The sequence below is a fragment of the Culex pipiens genome, chromosome 1 (assembly GCF_016801865.2).
Source record: "Culex pipiens pallens isolate TS chromosome 1, TS_CPP_V2, whole genome shotgun sequence".
Taxonomy (NCBI): domain Eukaryota; kingdom Metazoa; phylum Arthropoda; class Insecta; order Diptera; family Culicidae; genus Culex; species Culex pipiens.
In genome coordinates, this window is record NC_068937.1 from 89,007,093 (window position 1) to 89,022,923 (window position 15,831).

General features: G+C 33.5%; 1 long non-coding RNA gene across 1 annotated transcript; it reads right to left on the bottom strand.

Moving 5' to 3' along the window:
- Positions 1-6,504: 6,504 nt before the first annotated feature.
- On the bottom strand, positions 6,505-8,512 carry LOC120427886 (uncharacterized). Its single transcript, XR_005606989.2, has 3 exons — positions 8,249-8,512; positions 8,055-8,171; positions 6,505-6,966 (listed from the first exon to the last, which is right to left on the bottom strand). It is a non-coding gene; the product is annotated as an uncharacterized LOC120427886 (long non-coding RNA).
- Between the last annotated feature and the right edge of the window lie 7,319 nt (positions 8,513-15,831).

A 15,831-nucleotide genomic window follows, 5' to 3' on the forward strand; every position in this document is an offset into this window, starting at 1 on the left:
TTCAAAATTCCTTATGAAAACTAAATTTTATCACTTACATCGCTGCCTGCTACTGTCAGCCTGTTTTTGTTTCAAAAGCTTTTGCATTGTTTTTTAGTAATAACAAATTTTTATTGATCTGAATATTTGACGTATGCACCCCCAGAAGAAAAGAATTAATAATGGTATGCAAATAATTGCATTTTTTAAACTTTAACATGTTGCCAATGAAAAATGACGACTTCCTGAATCAATATGAATACAGCGCATTCCTGGTGGGAAAACTGGTTATGATTTAAATTGAAATGCGGGGCAATTTGAACTCATTCTTTAAAATTTATAATGAAATATTAAAAATGAAAACAGGTATAACAGTAAATTGCCAATCGCGTGTTCTAAACGGTTTTGGGAATTTTTCGGAAGAGTCTGAATGTTTCCTCAACATTGCGTTTGTTGGGACACCCTTATGTTCATTTAAATTTGGGAAATCTATCAGCTTTTTCCTTTCAAATTTTCAATAAACAAACAGGTTGCTTGAATTTATAACAATTTGTGTCTATTATAAGTAAAAATAGGTAAATGTTGTTTTTAAAAAATATTTACAACGGCATGATGAAATAGAAGGTTTTGAGAAAAATTTCAAGTATCGAAAGATTATGAGTTTCAACAAATTGAGGTAAATCATGTCAAAGCCAAGCTAAACCTCCTTGAAGCTATGTTCAAAGCTACCACTGCGTTTGCAAGCATGCGCGTGCGCCTCAGCTTTTCGCGCCGTATTTGCAGGTTTCTTCTTTCCGCGCTGAATAAAAAAAAAAGAACTCTACTGAAAAATGACCCTCCATCAGAGATCCCCACAGATAACACACAATTCCGCGAAAAAAGGCCACATAATTACGCGCGCGCGCGGGCAGTGCTGGAATAAATACCGAAATAACATGCAATCCGTAAATTTATGGTGGCTACCGGAATTTAATAGAGGGATTTGGGCACCAATCAGACGTGGCTCCTGCTGGGGTCCAGCCTTAAAACCTTCCCACCCAAGACAGCGAATGACGGTAATAAAATTTGTCTCGACGACCGCCGTCGCGGCTTTGCCCGCTGCGACACCAAACTGCGGTGAGGATCGAACAATTTCCTGTCCATTTTCGTGGTAAATTTCAAACTAATGCGATTTTCAATCGAAGAGCATTCGCGAGGGGTTCTGCAGCATTTGATGTTTATAGACGCCTCGCGAAACATTAAATGCTGCCAAAGCATTGAAAAAGCGACGCAGATGGTTTAAATTATCATAAACAAATTTTTATGCTAATTCAGCTGGCTAATGTTTTGCTGAGAGATAAACTTATAGTGTCGACAGGCGGTAATTATATGTGCAGAACTTAGAAGATTTTCATTTTCAATTTCAGTTTTTTAATTAATTGATTAAACTCAGAATATGAATCAATATTACTTGCAATCACCAAAAGCTACACGGAGAAAAAAGAGTTCCCAAAATCGTGAACAAGCGTTCATGAAATTCAGAACCACGAACAAAGTGTTCAAATTCCATGGTACGATTTTGAAAAACGTACCATGAAATTTGAACACTTTGTTCGTGGTTCCGAATTTCATGAACATTTGTTCACGATTTTGTAAACTCTTTTTTCTCCGTGTATAATTATCATGAAATGTCGAAAAACTAAACAAGAACGTTAATTTAATTTTGCAGATTTGAAAACTAAACATTACGTTTCTAAACTGCAAATTGTTGAAAACAAAGATTAAAAAAGCTTCGTTATTGTAATAAGAGACCAACATAATCCCCCAGACAAGGTTTTCATTTTATTTTGAAAGTTTTGAGGTGAAATCATTTAAAAAATGTACCTTCTGAACTGCTTTTCCCCTAAACTTCTAGCATAACTTCGCGCCCTCGCGCGTTCGTTAAGCTTCTGTTTGTTCAGTTAAATTGGCGCGCTTTTCGCATCAGCATCGATTGTGGGGCTTGAAAAGAATCGTAAACATTAAAGCCATCGTTCGCGTGATAAAACTATAATGTGGCAAAAAAAGCGCGCAAATTTTTTGCGCCAAAAAAATCCGACAGTCATCATATTTTGGCGTGCGTTGTTCCCCGGAGTTCCCCGCGTCCACTATCTGGTTCTGCGAACGGCGGCAACAAACCGCACAAGCCAAAATCAGACTCGTGCCTAAAAAGGATCGAATGTCGAAATTGATCTGGTCAGCAGCAGCAGCATGCCATAAAATATCTCCCGAGCACACTTCTTTTTCACTCCGTGTGGTTCACTCCGCGTGTGCCCGCAATTCCCCCCGGTGTTACTCTTACCGGTTGGGTTTTCCTCTTTTTGACCGCGCGCAATACGGTCGGGATTTGATGGATTGTGAATAATTATGAGACAGGAGACAGGGTCACAGCCATGGTACTGTTATGGATATAGCAATTGTTTATTGTTTGCTTAGAATGTATTTTCTAAGTACAACTAGGGAAAAACCAAACAAAATTGTTTCAGTGTTTTTGAAGATCCCGAGATAATTTTGTATTTAGATAGTTAGGTAAAATCGTCCTATATCGTCCAATTCGTCTCTGTGCTCTCTTCTGCTACCTACATAGGACTCCCAGCAAGCTAACATTTAACATTTAGATTTTTTTTTTACCGAATTTGGTAGTTGAAAAATCGGTAAAGTTTAGATCGGTGAAACATCTGTCAAAATGAACAATATTTTACCGAATTTTAGCTGTACGATGAAAAATAATGAACTTCATTACCGAAACCCGGTAAGTTTTTACCGAATTTGTGTAAATTTCAGTTTACCGAACTGTCCAGCATTTGAAAATTCGATAAACTATACCGAATTCGGTAAAAAATCTATGTGTGTAAGTGTTTAAGATTTAAAAAAACCTTTGACTCAAAAATTCCACTGCAAAAAAAAAAAACAATTTTAGAGATTTGTAGAATTTTTATCAGCTAAATTCACAGTTCAGCTATCTTTAATTTATTATGATGTCAGAAATTTAATTTCACAAAATATCTTTCAAACGAAGCACATTTGAAATACCTCAAAAAACATAAAACATCTGTAACCAAGGAATAATTCATAAAATGCAACAAAATAAATGGTAAAGCATCCCAATTAGTTAAATCTGAAACAATACCTACACCTTAGGGCGATCGATAAAAAATATTCTGAATTGTTGTGATATTCCATTGTGAGAAACGTCCGTTTGGGTAATAAAGGAAAAATGTTTATATGTTATACTTCACATTGTATAATCCATGGCATACCTACACAATCAAAGCTATTTTAATTTTAATTGCGTTGTAATAACCATTCCAAAATCGATTCTTATGCGGTTGCCTCGAAATTGCGAAAAAAAATCACTAGCCCTAGTTTTGAGTTTTGAAAACATTTGTTGAGATGATAAAACTGATAAAAAGGTTTGAAAACTTTGAAATTGCACATTCATGTTTAACAGTAGCATTTAGGAATCTTGCATAAACTACTTAGCCTTCAAATTTGAAATGTTTACCCGTCTCCACATTGGTTTTTTTTTTCTACACAATACTTTTACTATTTGTATGGACTTAGCCCCCCCCTCAACAATCACAGTTATTGGCGATTTTTTAAATATTGTTTCAGATTTTTTGAAAAAAATACCAAACTTAGGAGGTAATTAGGTTGCTCAAAAATTCAATGTTATAGATACCAAAACATGCGCAAGGATTTGACCTACACGGCTGTGGTATTGAAAGTAAAAGGATCTCAAATCCCATTTAAAATTAGGGGTTCTTCAAAGTCGTGAGGTTTAAAAGCAAACCCCTTATGTTTATATATCATTTTTTTTGTAATTGTCTGCTTTACAACTTTGTAGAACATTATTACACTCTAAAAAATAACCCTGCAAAGTAAAAAAAAACACGAAATATTAAAATGAAAGTTTTTGTTCTAAATGAAAAAATACTCTTCTGGTTCAAAGTACCGTCATCAGGGGTGACATTGGGTCTGGGGGGGTGAGATTGGGTCATACAAATTTCAGCATTTTTGTATGACCCAATCTCACCCCGTAATATAACCCTTGATGACGGTACATTAAATTTCCCTTCAAATGACATGTTCCAAAATTTGTTACAGTTGAGTAACGGAAAACGGCAGAGTTTTAAAAACTTTTTTTTGTGTTTTTTTTTTGACGAAAAGTACGTTGTTTTTGGAATTTCGAGTACGACATCAAATCGGGCGTCCAATTTTACATAAAAGTCTCTTCGACACCATATTTCTATCTCATCACCGTTTCAGGCTGCAAATTATTGAAAAACACCTCTTTTTTCGCATGTTCAAAAGCGAAAGGGGTCGTACCGCCCCTCCGTCACGAGATATCAAAAAACCTAGCTCGGATTCTTGATCAGGGACAAAAGTTACCTCTTAGGACAAAGTTGCATGCAAATCGAAGAGGGGTCGGGGCAACTTTTCCCTATTTCGTGTGAGTTAGTAGAGAATTACCCTAATAAAATTCTGGGTGCAAAAGCTCTGGTGCATGTGCACCATTAACAAGTTATTTTTTTCGCTGATACTTGCTAACTTATCAAAATTTAAACAAAATCAATTAATTAATTAACTGCTTTATATTCATAATATATTCAAATAGAAAAGCAAATTTTTGATATAATGTTCAAATTATTTTTATTTCTAGACTTTTGAAAAGTCTAATTGCCACTAAAATATCCTACATAATCCGTCCCTCGGCAATATAAATGACCGCTTCTCCTGATTGCTATCTCGCAACGATGACGAGCGGTGATAAAATTTAGATACGCTTGATCTGCTTACTCCGGTCCGGCATTCAACCAGCTGGCTCCAGCAGTTCCAGTAGTTGCTACCGACTTCCGCGCGCGTTTTTGGCTACTGGACACCGCGAGTGGGCTTTTTTTTATCTTCTTTAAAACTTGACCTGGCTTTACGTTAGAGGCTCGAGGAGCTTTTGAAATGGCAATGAAAAAAAAAATAATAATAACAGAAGGATCGCCAAATCGTGAAACGTGTGCAAAATGAACCATGACGGGGGAGAAGTTGATGAAAAAGAAGAAGAAGTTGGTGCGGTTTTTCTAAAGTTATGCGACGCGACGTGGTTTCTGACTCGATCTTCATAGTGTTAATCGTCCTACCTAGAGAAGATTATGTGTCTCTTTTTCTGCAGTTGTTTATTTGGTTGTTTATTTGTTTGAAACTATCAGATTGTTTTTCAAACAATTATCGGAATTCATTTATTACTGGCAGCTTTAACCTTCTTAGACTTACGATGCTTTTAATTTTCAGATTGATTTTAATAAAACTACACGGAGAAAAAAGAGTTCCCAAAATCGTGAACAAGCGTTCATGAAAATGGGAACCACTAACAAAGTGTTCAAATTTCATGGTACGTTTTTCAAAATCGGCGATTGTTCACGCTCCATACAAAAAAGATTTTTTTTTGTTTGGACAATTGTCCACGAAGAGGGGGGGGGGGGGGGGATGGGGTTGAGATTTCAAAAAAAAAGTGTCCACGTGGTTTATAGATGGTCCCTAACAATAGAATTTTCAAAAAGTTTATTTATTCAGTATACTGGATTTTTGCTTCGTACCTACTCGTTTGTTTGGAGATGTTTTTCTGTAATAACTATATACAAGGAGGGCTAATAATTCGCGAAGCGAAATGAAACTCCTGCAGATGAAACACCCTTTCTCGGGACGTGCAAGTATGTAAAGTTCTGCTTCATGTAGGCTATCATGTTGGTATTTTTTTGTCAAAATACGTATTTTGTTTGAATTTTGAAAAGACTGTTCATCAGATATCTGAATATTTGAATTTTTGAAAGGTATAGAAAAAAGAAAATTCATGCATTGAAACAGACTAAAAGAAGTTAGCTTTACCCTAAATCACACAACCTTAGATGGCTGATTATCCTCTGAAAAACCAGATATAAACACACGGAGGATGAATAACTAATGATACTTTGCTTAGCGAGGCACTTAATTAATCACCGGGTTGTCGTAGCGTTCGTATTATTTCATTTTCTGGATTTCTTTAGCTCCTTTTTCGCATATTTTCTTAAGTTCACCTTGCAAGTCCCAGTCCCCTGTTCCTTTGCAATATATGTTATGAAGAAATGGGGTGTGTTTGATAATAAAATATCTCATTTGAAATTTTAAATTTCAAAATTGCGCATATTTGACATACTACTACTACAGTTAAACCTCACTTACTGCGCAGGCGTTACGCTTTGTATTTCTTCGATTACTCTGAAATTACATAATATTTTTGCAATCTTTTTAAAGCGCACTATGCGAGGTTTAACTGTATGTACTAACATTTCAAAGTCCAAGAGTTTCACTGAGTACCGACTGAATCATGACTTGTAGGGGGATTGCTTGTCCTTTTTTTCGTCCTCCTTATACACGATCCCTGACTGAAAAGTCCGTCCGACGTCCGTCGTTTGTCGTACGTGCAATCGTACGACGTCGCACGAATGTCATACGTTTTTGCACCAAAATGTCGTATTTGTCGTGCGATCGATCATCGAAATTGTTCAACATTGTCGTACGACATTCGACCGACGTCGCACGGTTTTGTTATTTAGGATGTCGTGCTATTGTCGTGTGCTGTCATTTCGGAATTTTTAGGTTATTTTCGAAATAAAATTCATTTTATTTGTTGTTTTGCTGATTTTTATTGATATCTATTAGTTTTCACTGGCCTGGCACTTTGTTTTCCAAATATTCACTATCACTGCAGTCACAATTTTCCAAATTTCGCTTGATGATGGCCAATCCGGTAGAATTCGTGTGCTGCCCCGTGAGTAGTTCGTTCGCCTCCATCGCTTTCACTCAGAGGTTGTACTCGGCCGCAAGTTTGTTCTTTTTTCCAGGTCTTAGTATTGATAATGGCGATTTTGACATTCTCTAAAAATCAAACACCACCAACACTTTCATTGTCCTGTTTGGAGACTGTTTGATACAGATCTGAAATGAATTAAATAATAAAAAAAAAATACTGTAACTAGGGGAACAGCATCTAATTCCAGCGTGCCTTTAATGTTGCCATATCAGCACTTTGACATTCAATTACAGCTCATAAAAAGCGTTTTCAACTGAAATCAAATGATAAATCGGCCAATAAGAAGTGAGCAAGCAAATTTCTATCAAAAGTTTTGAAAAATTAGTTGTTTGAATAGTTAAAATAAGTAAATTGGATGGAGTCAGGAGCGAGTGCTTATTTTGCTAAACATACGAGAATTTCTCCTATTTGATACCTGGCGAAAATATTCAAATTATTTAAAATTTCTAGAAGTTAAGAATTTCAAAACATAATAATTAATAAAATTTAAGAATTGTAGATAATAATTTTGTGTTTGTTTTAAATTCAATAATTTAATAATTTAATAATTTAATAATTTAATAATTTAATAATTTAATAATTTAATAATTTAATAATTTAATAATTTAATAATTTAATAATTTAATAATTTAATAATTTAATAATTTAATAATTTAATAATTTAATAGTTTAATAATTTATTAATTAAATTATTTAATAATTTAATTATTTATTTATAATTTTATGATTTTATAAATAACACCGACCAACAAAGTTTCTGCGCAGGCTCAACTCAAGGGGACCCCAAAAACATGTTTACTTTGTATTTTTCAAAAATTTCAAAAATATTTGGACAGATCCGAATGGGTTTTCTCCAAAGATTGTATGGAGAATTAGAGCTGTTCGCTACTCCCACAAACTTCATGCTGCCCCCTCGAGTTGAGCCAGGTTTCAGAATTTTAGAGTTTTATAATTTTTACTTTATTTTTGTTATATTTTTGAATACTAGAATTTCAGAAGTAAAGAATTTCAGAATTTTTGTGTTTGAGATTTAAAAAAAGTTTTGGCTCGTAGAATTGAAGAATTCAAGAATTATTTTTTTTATTATTTTATTGTTTAGAATTTGTGATTGCATTAGGTTTGGATCCCCCCTTCTGTCCTCCCCCACGCACATTTCCATCGTCCTCTTTTTTCCTCCCGGCACACCTCCACCGTTTAAAAAAACACGACTCACCCCAATCCGCTTTCGATCTCAGACCGGTTCCTTCCCGTCCCATCTTCCGGCATGATCCGCCGGGTTAACGATGTTTCACGTTCTCTTCCACCGTCGCGAAGGCTGAAATCAGGAAATCTGGAACATAATGTTATGATTTAGCAGCTCGCCCACTCCGGCCGGAACTTTCCAGCAAAAAAAGGAACACAACTTACCAATCAACCAGCCAAAATCCTCACGAACCTTTACAACAATATTGTTTTTCTGATTTGATCAAGTCCGAACAAGATCAACTGAAGAGAACTGTCAAACTGTTTGCGTCGACGATAATCGACGTCGGATTGAAGGTAAATCGATGGAAAAAACAATGTCGAGCATGTCGAGTGTTTGTCGCACGTTTGTCGTCCTTTCGACCAATCGATATCGAAACGGTAAAATCAAAACCGTGCGACAACTCGTACGACGTGCGACATTTTTCAAACAGGGATGGTAGCGAAAGCTGAGCAGATTGTGTGGCAGAAGATGATTATCTTTAGCTGACAACATTGTTGCTTATATGGCCAGAAGCAGCACCAGCGTCAAAATCCAAATCCGTTCCGAGGAATGACAAAGTATGTGAGCATAAGCCCAAGGTGGAAAGGAAGGACTCGCGAGTAATGCTCAAACAAATTTTGTTGTAGGACTTTGAGATGCTGCTGGGCGATAAGGTGGGTGTGTGTAGCCATGGGAGTGACGCAATGTCTGCGGATTCCGAGGAATTGTGCGCCGCAGGGATTTTTCGGTTTTGACGAGGCTTAAACAAGAAACAAGTCAAACTATAGACTTTCGAGCTAACGTACAAGTGATCACAGAAACTTGTCGTTTCTAAGTACAGTCATCCTACATATTCGGAACGGTTTCCAGATCGGCCAATGTTCAAAAAATCATAGCAAATCGATAATTGAACTTAATGATTCGCTTTTACCTTCATTTGAAAGCTTTTCTTGCGATCTTTCGAATGCTGTATCGAACATGAAACATGAACATGAACCAATGAAACTCACGCTTAGTGATGTTTTATACATGGTTTGATACCTTTTTTTGTGAAAATATCAGTTAAATTCAGGTGTTCCACAATTGTGGGAGGCACAATAACATCCCACAATTATGAAACAGGCCATTTGAAGGCAGTGTTTTGCTGCTCTAGACAAAATAGTCTTGGAATGAAGTTTTTTGTTCAGAAAGTACTACTTTTACTAGTGAAATAGCAAGATAATGTCCAAATGAAGGTTCTAAAAATAGTAAGGTCGACAGAAAAGCTACTTTTGGCATGCTATTGACAAATTATCATAAAAGTGTTCCGAATTTGTGGGTGTTCCGAATATGTGGGATGACTGTATATCATAGGATGGCAATTAAGCTCTTTGAACCATAAAGTTGTTGATGTTTTTTCCCTTATTATAAATCCTTTTATAAGTTCTTGCAAAAAATTCCTTGATCGTCACATAGACTTGTAGATCGTCGATTCTTGGAAACAATTTGTTGATTACGTTACGTTGCTTACGAACGTAACATCTATGGAATTTGCATGTGATACTACGTGTATTAAGATATGCTTAAAAACTGTGGTCGAATTAATTATTTAAACAAATAGCATAATATGATGTAAATGATTTTTTGGCGGGCATTTAGGGGCTTGTTCCGGTGGGCGTAATGAGCTCAAATCCCTAATATGAGCTTAATTGGACATAATAGAAGCTGAGCCGGGAACCGTGGTGTAGCGGTAAGCGTGGTTGCCTTTCACCCAGTCGGCCTGGGTTCGATCCCAGACGGTCCCGGTGGCATTTTTCGAGACGAGATTTGTCTGATCACGCCATCCGTCGGAAGGGAAGTAAATGTTGGCCCCGGACTAACCTAAAGGTTTGGTCGTTAGCTCAGTCCAGGTGTAGGAGTCGTCTCCCTGGGTCCTGTCCCGGTGGAGTCGCTGGTAGGCAGTTGGACTAACAATCCAAAAGTCGTCAGTTCGAATCCCGGGGTGGATGGAAGCTAAGGTGTAAAAAGAGGTTTGCGATTGCCTCAACAATCAAGCCTTCGAACGCCTAGTTTCGAGTAGGAATCTCGCAATCGAGAACGCCAAGGCAATGCTGTAGAGCGAATAATATGATTTTTTTGAGAAGCTTTTTTCCAAAAAAGGAAATTTTTGGGGCATTTTGGTCACTAAAGCTTTTATTTTAAACATCCTTGCGCAAGTTTTGGTATATATAACATTGAAGTTTGGAACACTCTGGCGCTCGGTAGAGGCTCCAGCAAAAAAAGGAGGAGTCAGGAGTCGCACCTCGCGACGCCCGAGACGCCATTTGAATTTGTTGGGGCTGATTTTTCTAAAAATCAAAACCTATTTTTTTCTTCCGTACAGGCTTTTTGTGTACACGTTTTCTCATACAAAATTACATGCTTTTGCATGAAAATTTACACCAGAAATTGTTTACTGCTAATTTGTACAAAAAAGAGGAATCCAATTCGCCCCTACGAAATGTTAAGGGAAAATTTCAAATCGCACGGACCTCTGAGAACAGGCATTTTGTGCACACGTTTTCTCATATATGGACATATAAACATACATGGATGGACTGTTTGTTTACATTCAAGGTTACGCCCTTTTTAAAGTTATTACGGAACAATTTTCAATTTCTAATCACATGCCTCTTGATTATAATTAAAAAAAGCAAATTTTACATGAATCGAAGATTCTTTTTCGTTACGTGTTTGCATCTATCTTGTTTATTTTTATTTTTTTTGTATGGTCATTTGTTCTCATGGGGGGGGGGGGGGGGGTTGTTTTGGAATTTATAAAAAAGAGTTTACGCGGTTTATGGATGGTCCCTTGTTTTAATTCAATATTATTTTGATTTTGATTGATTATTTGAATGATTGCAATTAAAAGCGATAATGTGTATCTCAGACGATTTCAAATGAAGATAACAAAAATAACTTCCGATAGCTTGAATTTTGCTTATTTCAAAAACGAAACGAGGTCTTACGTCGAACTTATTATGATTACAATGAAGTACAGTACCGAAGGAATTGCGGTTTGGTGCGTGCTGAGCCGTTTTTCCTTGAGTGCCCATATGGCGTAACTTTGCTCCTTCCAGACATGCTGGGGTTTGATCCTCACTATGGCCAAGAAGAAGGATGAAGACAGATAAAAAAACAAAGAAGAAGGCTGACTAATTGCAGCAAAAACGTGACGAGGATTATTCCTCCCTTTCGCCGTACACTGACCCTGATTCTTGACGGATGGACGCTTTAATCTTCTTGTCTGGTCCGGGTTGGACGTCGCCGCTAGTGCTCCCCCTCCTTCGTCCCCCTAACCCTTGCTCCATACAACTTTAAGACCTCAAAATCTGGAAAAGAAACACCGGGAGCAAACCGCAAATAAATTACTGTGCGTCCGATTCGCGATGGTACGATTCTAAATTACTGTTATGGAAAAAGTATTGTGTTAAATATAGAAATTTAAGTCCTTGGCTTTGGATTTTTAATACCGTCAATTGGGGCTTTTAGAAACAGTGTTTGCTCTGAATCTACTCGAGTGAGATTCTTTTGATCCTCTTTGTTGCAGTTTAGCAGTTCAAAATGTACAATAATTATCCTGGAATGGTTTCACTTTTACTCCTTGCTTGAGCAAACTTTGGCCAACCTAAGTTTGTTTTTCTTTAAATTAGACGATTTTTCTGTAACAAACTTTTAACAAGGTTAACTTTTGTCCAGTATGCGCACCATACCGCATTTATTGGTCTTGATTATAATCCTTGAGAAATTTAACATGAAGTGTAATTTTGATTTGTAAATTGGTAGTAATCTAACTATTTTTTCAATCAGAATATTTGTTTAAAATTCTTCGTTATAATATACATGAGCCCATGTCTGTTAGGATGATTTCCGCAAAGTAATCGGTTCCACAATATTTATCACCCATAAGATCAGGACCGGGTGCGTAATTTGCCTTTTACGTGGTTCATTGTGTTTGAAGGGCAGTCGTGGTCCTATTGCATCCCTCCCGGGCGGGAACGCACAACCGGGACCTTGGAAAGCGCGGAACGAGAGAAGGGTTGTGGCGAATCGGCCGAACAGAAAACTGATTACTCTTCCGCCTACCGATGATGATCATCAGCCAAAGCCAGCCAGCAGTAGCAGCAGAAGCCAAAAAGTGAGGGCCCCAGCAGATGAGGCGTGTTTTGCGTGGTAGCACGCGAAAATTGGACCACGCGTTGATCCTGAAATTACCGGTCTCGGTTTTTGGCTGAACCACTTTACGTGGAAAATAATAATTTGCTTTGTTGCAATTTATTTTTTGTTATCTTTGTTGGAGCTGTGCTGGATCAGAGGGAGATTATGCTTTTGAAATTTACAGACTTTTTAAAGCTTTTGTAATTTTTGTATTGAAGATTGTTTTGTGATGTGAGGAGAAATTGTTTGTAATGCACTAAGCCTAATAGAGCACGGGGTCTTTTTTGGGGGGGGGGGGGGGGGGGTAGTATTTTTTAAGAAATAGCAAGAAAACTATCATATATACATATGAAAGTTTGGAACATCCCCGTTCTTTTGCGGGGTGAACGAAAATCTTTGGTCGGGAAAAATTAAAGTTGTCCTCATTTGAAGTTTTTGAACTGTTTTTCTATGGGGCGAAATGTTGCCTATTTCAATGTATTATTGTTATAAGTCTACATGGACATGATTTATGGTTCAGATGCAGGGAACATTTTTTCTGAAGCACGCAAAGTAATTGGAAATAAGGGGAAAAAGTTATAAAGGTTTTATTGGAAATTGTAAAACTAAATGTGCTGAACAAAACCACAAAAATTAATCTTTTTAATTACAATATTATCATCTGACCTCAAAATCCCTGGGCTTTGTCATAATGAGTATCATAGGTTTGATGCTTGTTTGGCAAGGAGTATGATTTGATCCGATGTGGAATTAAAATCGAAGTTTTCAGTGTTTTGCTGAAGCTTCCATTTTTACACGTGGACACCACTTCATACTACGAGTACCCACTTTGACGCAGTCTCAGGGCTTAATCGATGGCCGGTAAGCTGTCATCGAGACAAGGAGGTTCTCCGATAGTGGAAATATCACATTTGTACAATGAACCGCTACATATGGGTCATTCCATCTGAAGCGGAACAGCATTTGAAAATTACCCTCTCCGATCCTGCTCAAATTTGGCAGGGCTGTTGATACTATCAAAACATGCAAGAATCCCGAATTTCATCCAAATCGGACCACCCCCTCCATTTTTTTACCTCCCCAAAAAATCGACTTTTTGGCGATTTTTGAGCAAACCTCCTAGTTTCAAACGACGATAACTCAGGAACCACAAATCTTAGAGGGTCGGTCTTAGACTCAATTTTGAAGGAAATTGGACGTAGAATCCATTTCCGTGATCAAAATGTTGATTAATTTATTGTGTCTACCTGTATTGCGCAATTGAAAACTTTAAACGGCCGTATCTCAAAGACCCCAACTTATTGTTTTTGATTTGACCTCACCATTGTGTTCCCCGGCCAATTTTAAATAAGAATCACTTATCGACAGAAATGAATATGTTTCGTTCCAGAGATATCAAATTTTAAAGTTTTGTGTTTTCGAGATTACCTACATCAGCTTCATTCGCCGCATCTGCTAGAAGCACACAGGCGGGCTGATCAATAACTGCTACCTGGTCATTTATTAAAATATTATTTCATCATAAATAATCTTTATCAAATTGGGCAAAAATTAACTGTATAACACTGTAGGAATCTGGAGTTTAATCGCGAATGTTTATCTGCTCAAAAAAATTAAATGAAGTGAATTTCTGTGCTAACCCACAGGACAGAGCAATAACGACACATTGTAAAGGGCAGAATTGAATTCCGACGGAGCGAGCAGGAAAATGCAATTAATCTTGTTAGTAACACTGAACAATAAGTGCACGATACATTATTGAGTAAAAAATATGAATTAAAATGAATAAAATTTGTTGACACTTTGTACTCTCTAGTGAAGGACGATCACAAGGAGTAGGAAAAGGATTTATGGAAAGTATAAAACTGAAAAATGTAAGAAAATCACAAAGTTTGATTTGCTGCAATGCGGCTAATTCCCCAAATTTAGCTGCGATGCTTTCGACACCGTCCGAACAACAGTGTTTTTTTTCTTCTATCATTCTTGGATTCTTGGAACACAATACGGCTGCTGTCCTCACGTATAAGGATTTTTTTTAAAATTAAATGTACCTTGACCAAAATCATCTTTTAATCAAATGGAGCTGGCTCACAATATAAAAATTGATTTAATATGATCAATCTTTTAAACCATAAATCAGATTTGCCAAATTATGGTAAAGTGTCAATAATAAACTATAATAATAATAAACTATAATAATAATAATAATAATAATAATAATAATAATAATAATAATAATAATAATAATAATAATAATAATAATAATAATAATAATAATAATAATAATAATAATAATAATAATAATAATAATAATAATAATAATAATAATAATAATAATAATAATAATAATAATAATAATAATAATAATAATAATAATAATAATAATAATAATAATAATAATAATAATAATAATAATAATAATAATAATAATAATAATAATAATAATAATAATAATAATAATAATAATAATAATAATAATAATAATAATAATAATAATAATAATAATAATAATAATAATAATAATAATAATAATAATAATAATAATAATAATAATAATAATAATAATAATAATAATAATAATAATAATAATAATAATAATAATAATAATAATAATAATAATAATAATAATAATAATAATAATAATAATAATAATAATAATAATAATAATAATAATAATAATAATAATAATAATAATAATAATAATAATAATAATAATAATAATAATAATAATAATAATAATAATAATAATAATAATAATAATAATAATAATAATAATAATAATAATAATAATAATAATAATAATAATAATAATAATAATAATAATAATAATAATAATAATAATAATAATAATAATAATAATAATAATAATAATAATAATAATAATAATAATAATAATAATAATAATAATAATAATAATAATAATAATAATAATAATAATAATAATAATAATAATAATAATAATAATAATAATAATAATAATAATAATAATAATAATAATAATAATAATAATAATAATAATAATAATAATAATAATAATAATAATAATAATAATAATAATAATAATAATAATAATAATAATAATAATAATAATAATAATAATAATAATAATAATAATAATAATAATAATAATAATAATAATAATAATAATAATAATAATAATAATAATAATAATAATAATAATAATAATAATAATAATAATAATAATAATAATAATAATAATAATAATAATAATAATAATAATAATAATAATAATAATAATAATAATAATAATAATAATAATAATAATAATAATAATAATAATAATAATAATAATAATAATAATAATAATAATAATAATAATAATAATAATAATAATAATAATAATAATAATAATAATAATAATAATAATAATAATAATAATAATAATAATAATAATAATAATAATAATAATAATAATAATAATAATAATAATAATAATAATAATAATAATAATAATAATAATAATAATAATAATAATAATAATAATAATAATAATAATAATAATAATAATAATAATAATAATAATAATAATAATAATAATAATAATAATAATAATAATAATAATAATAAT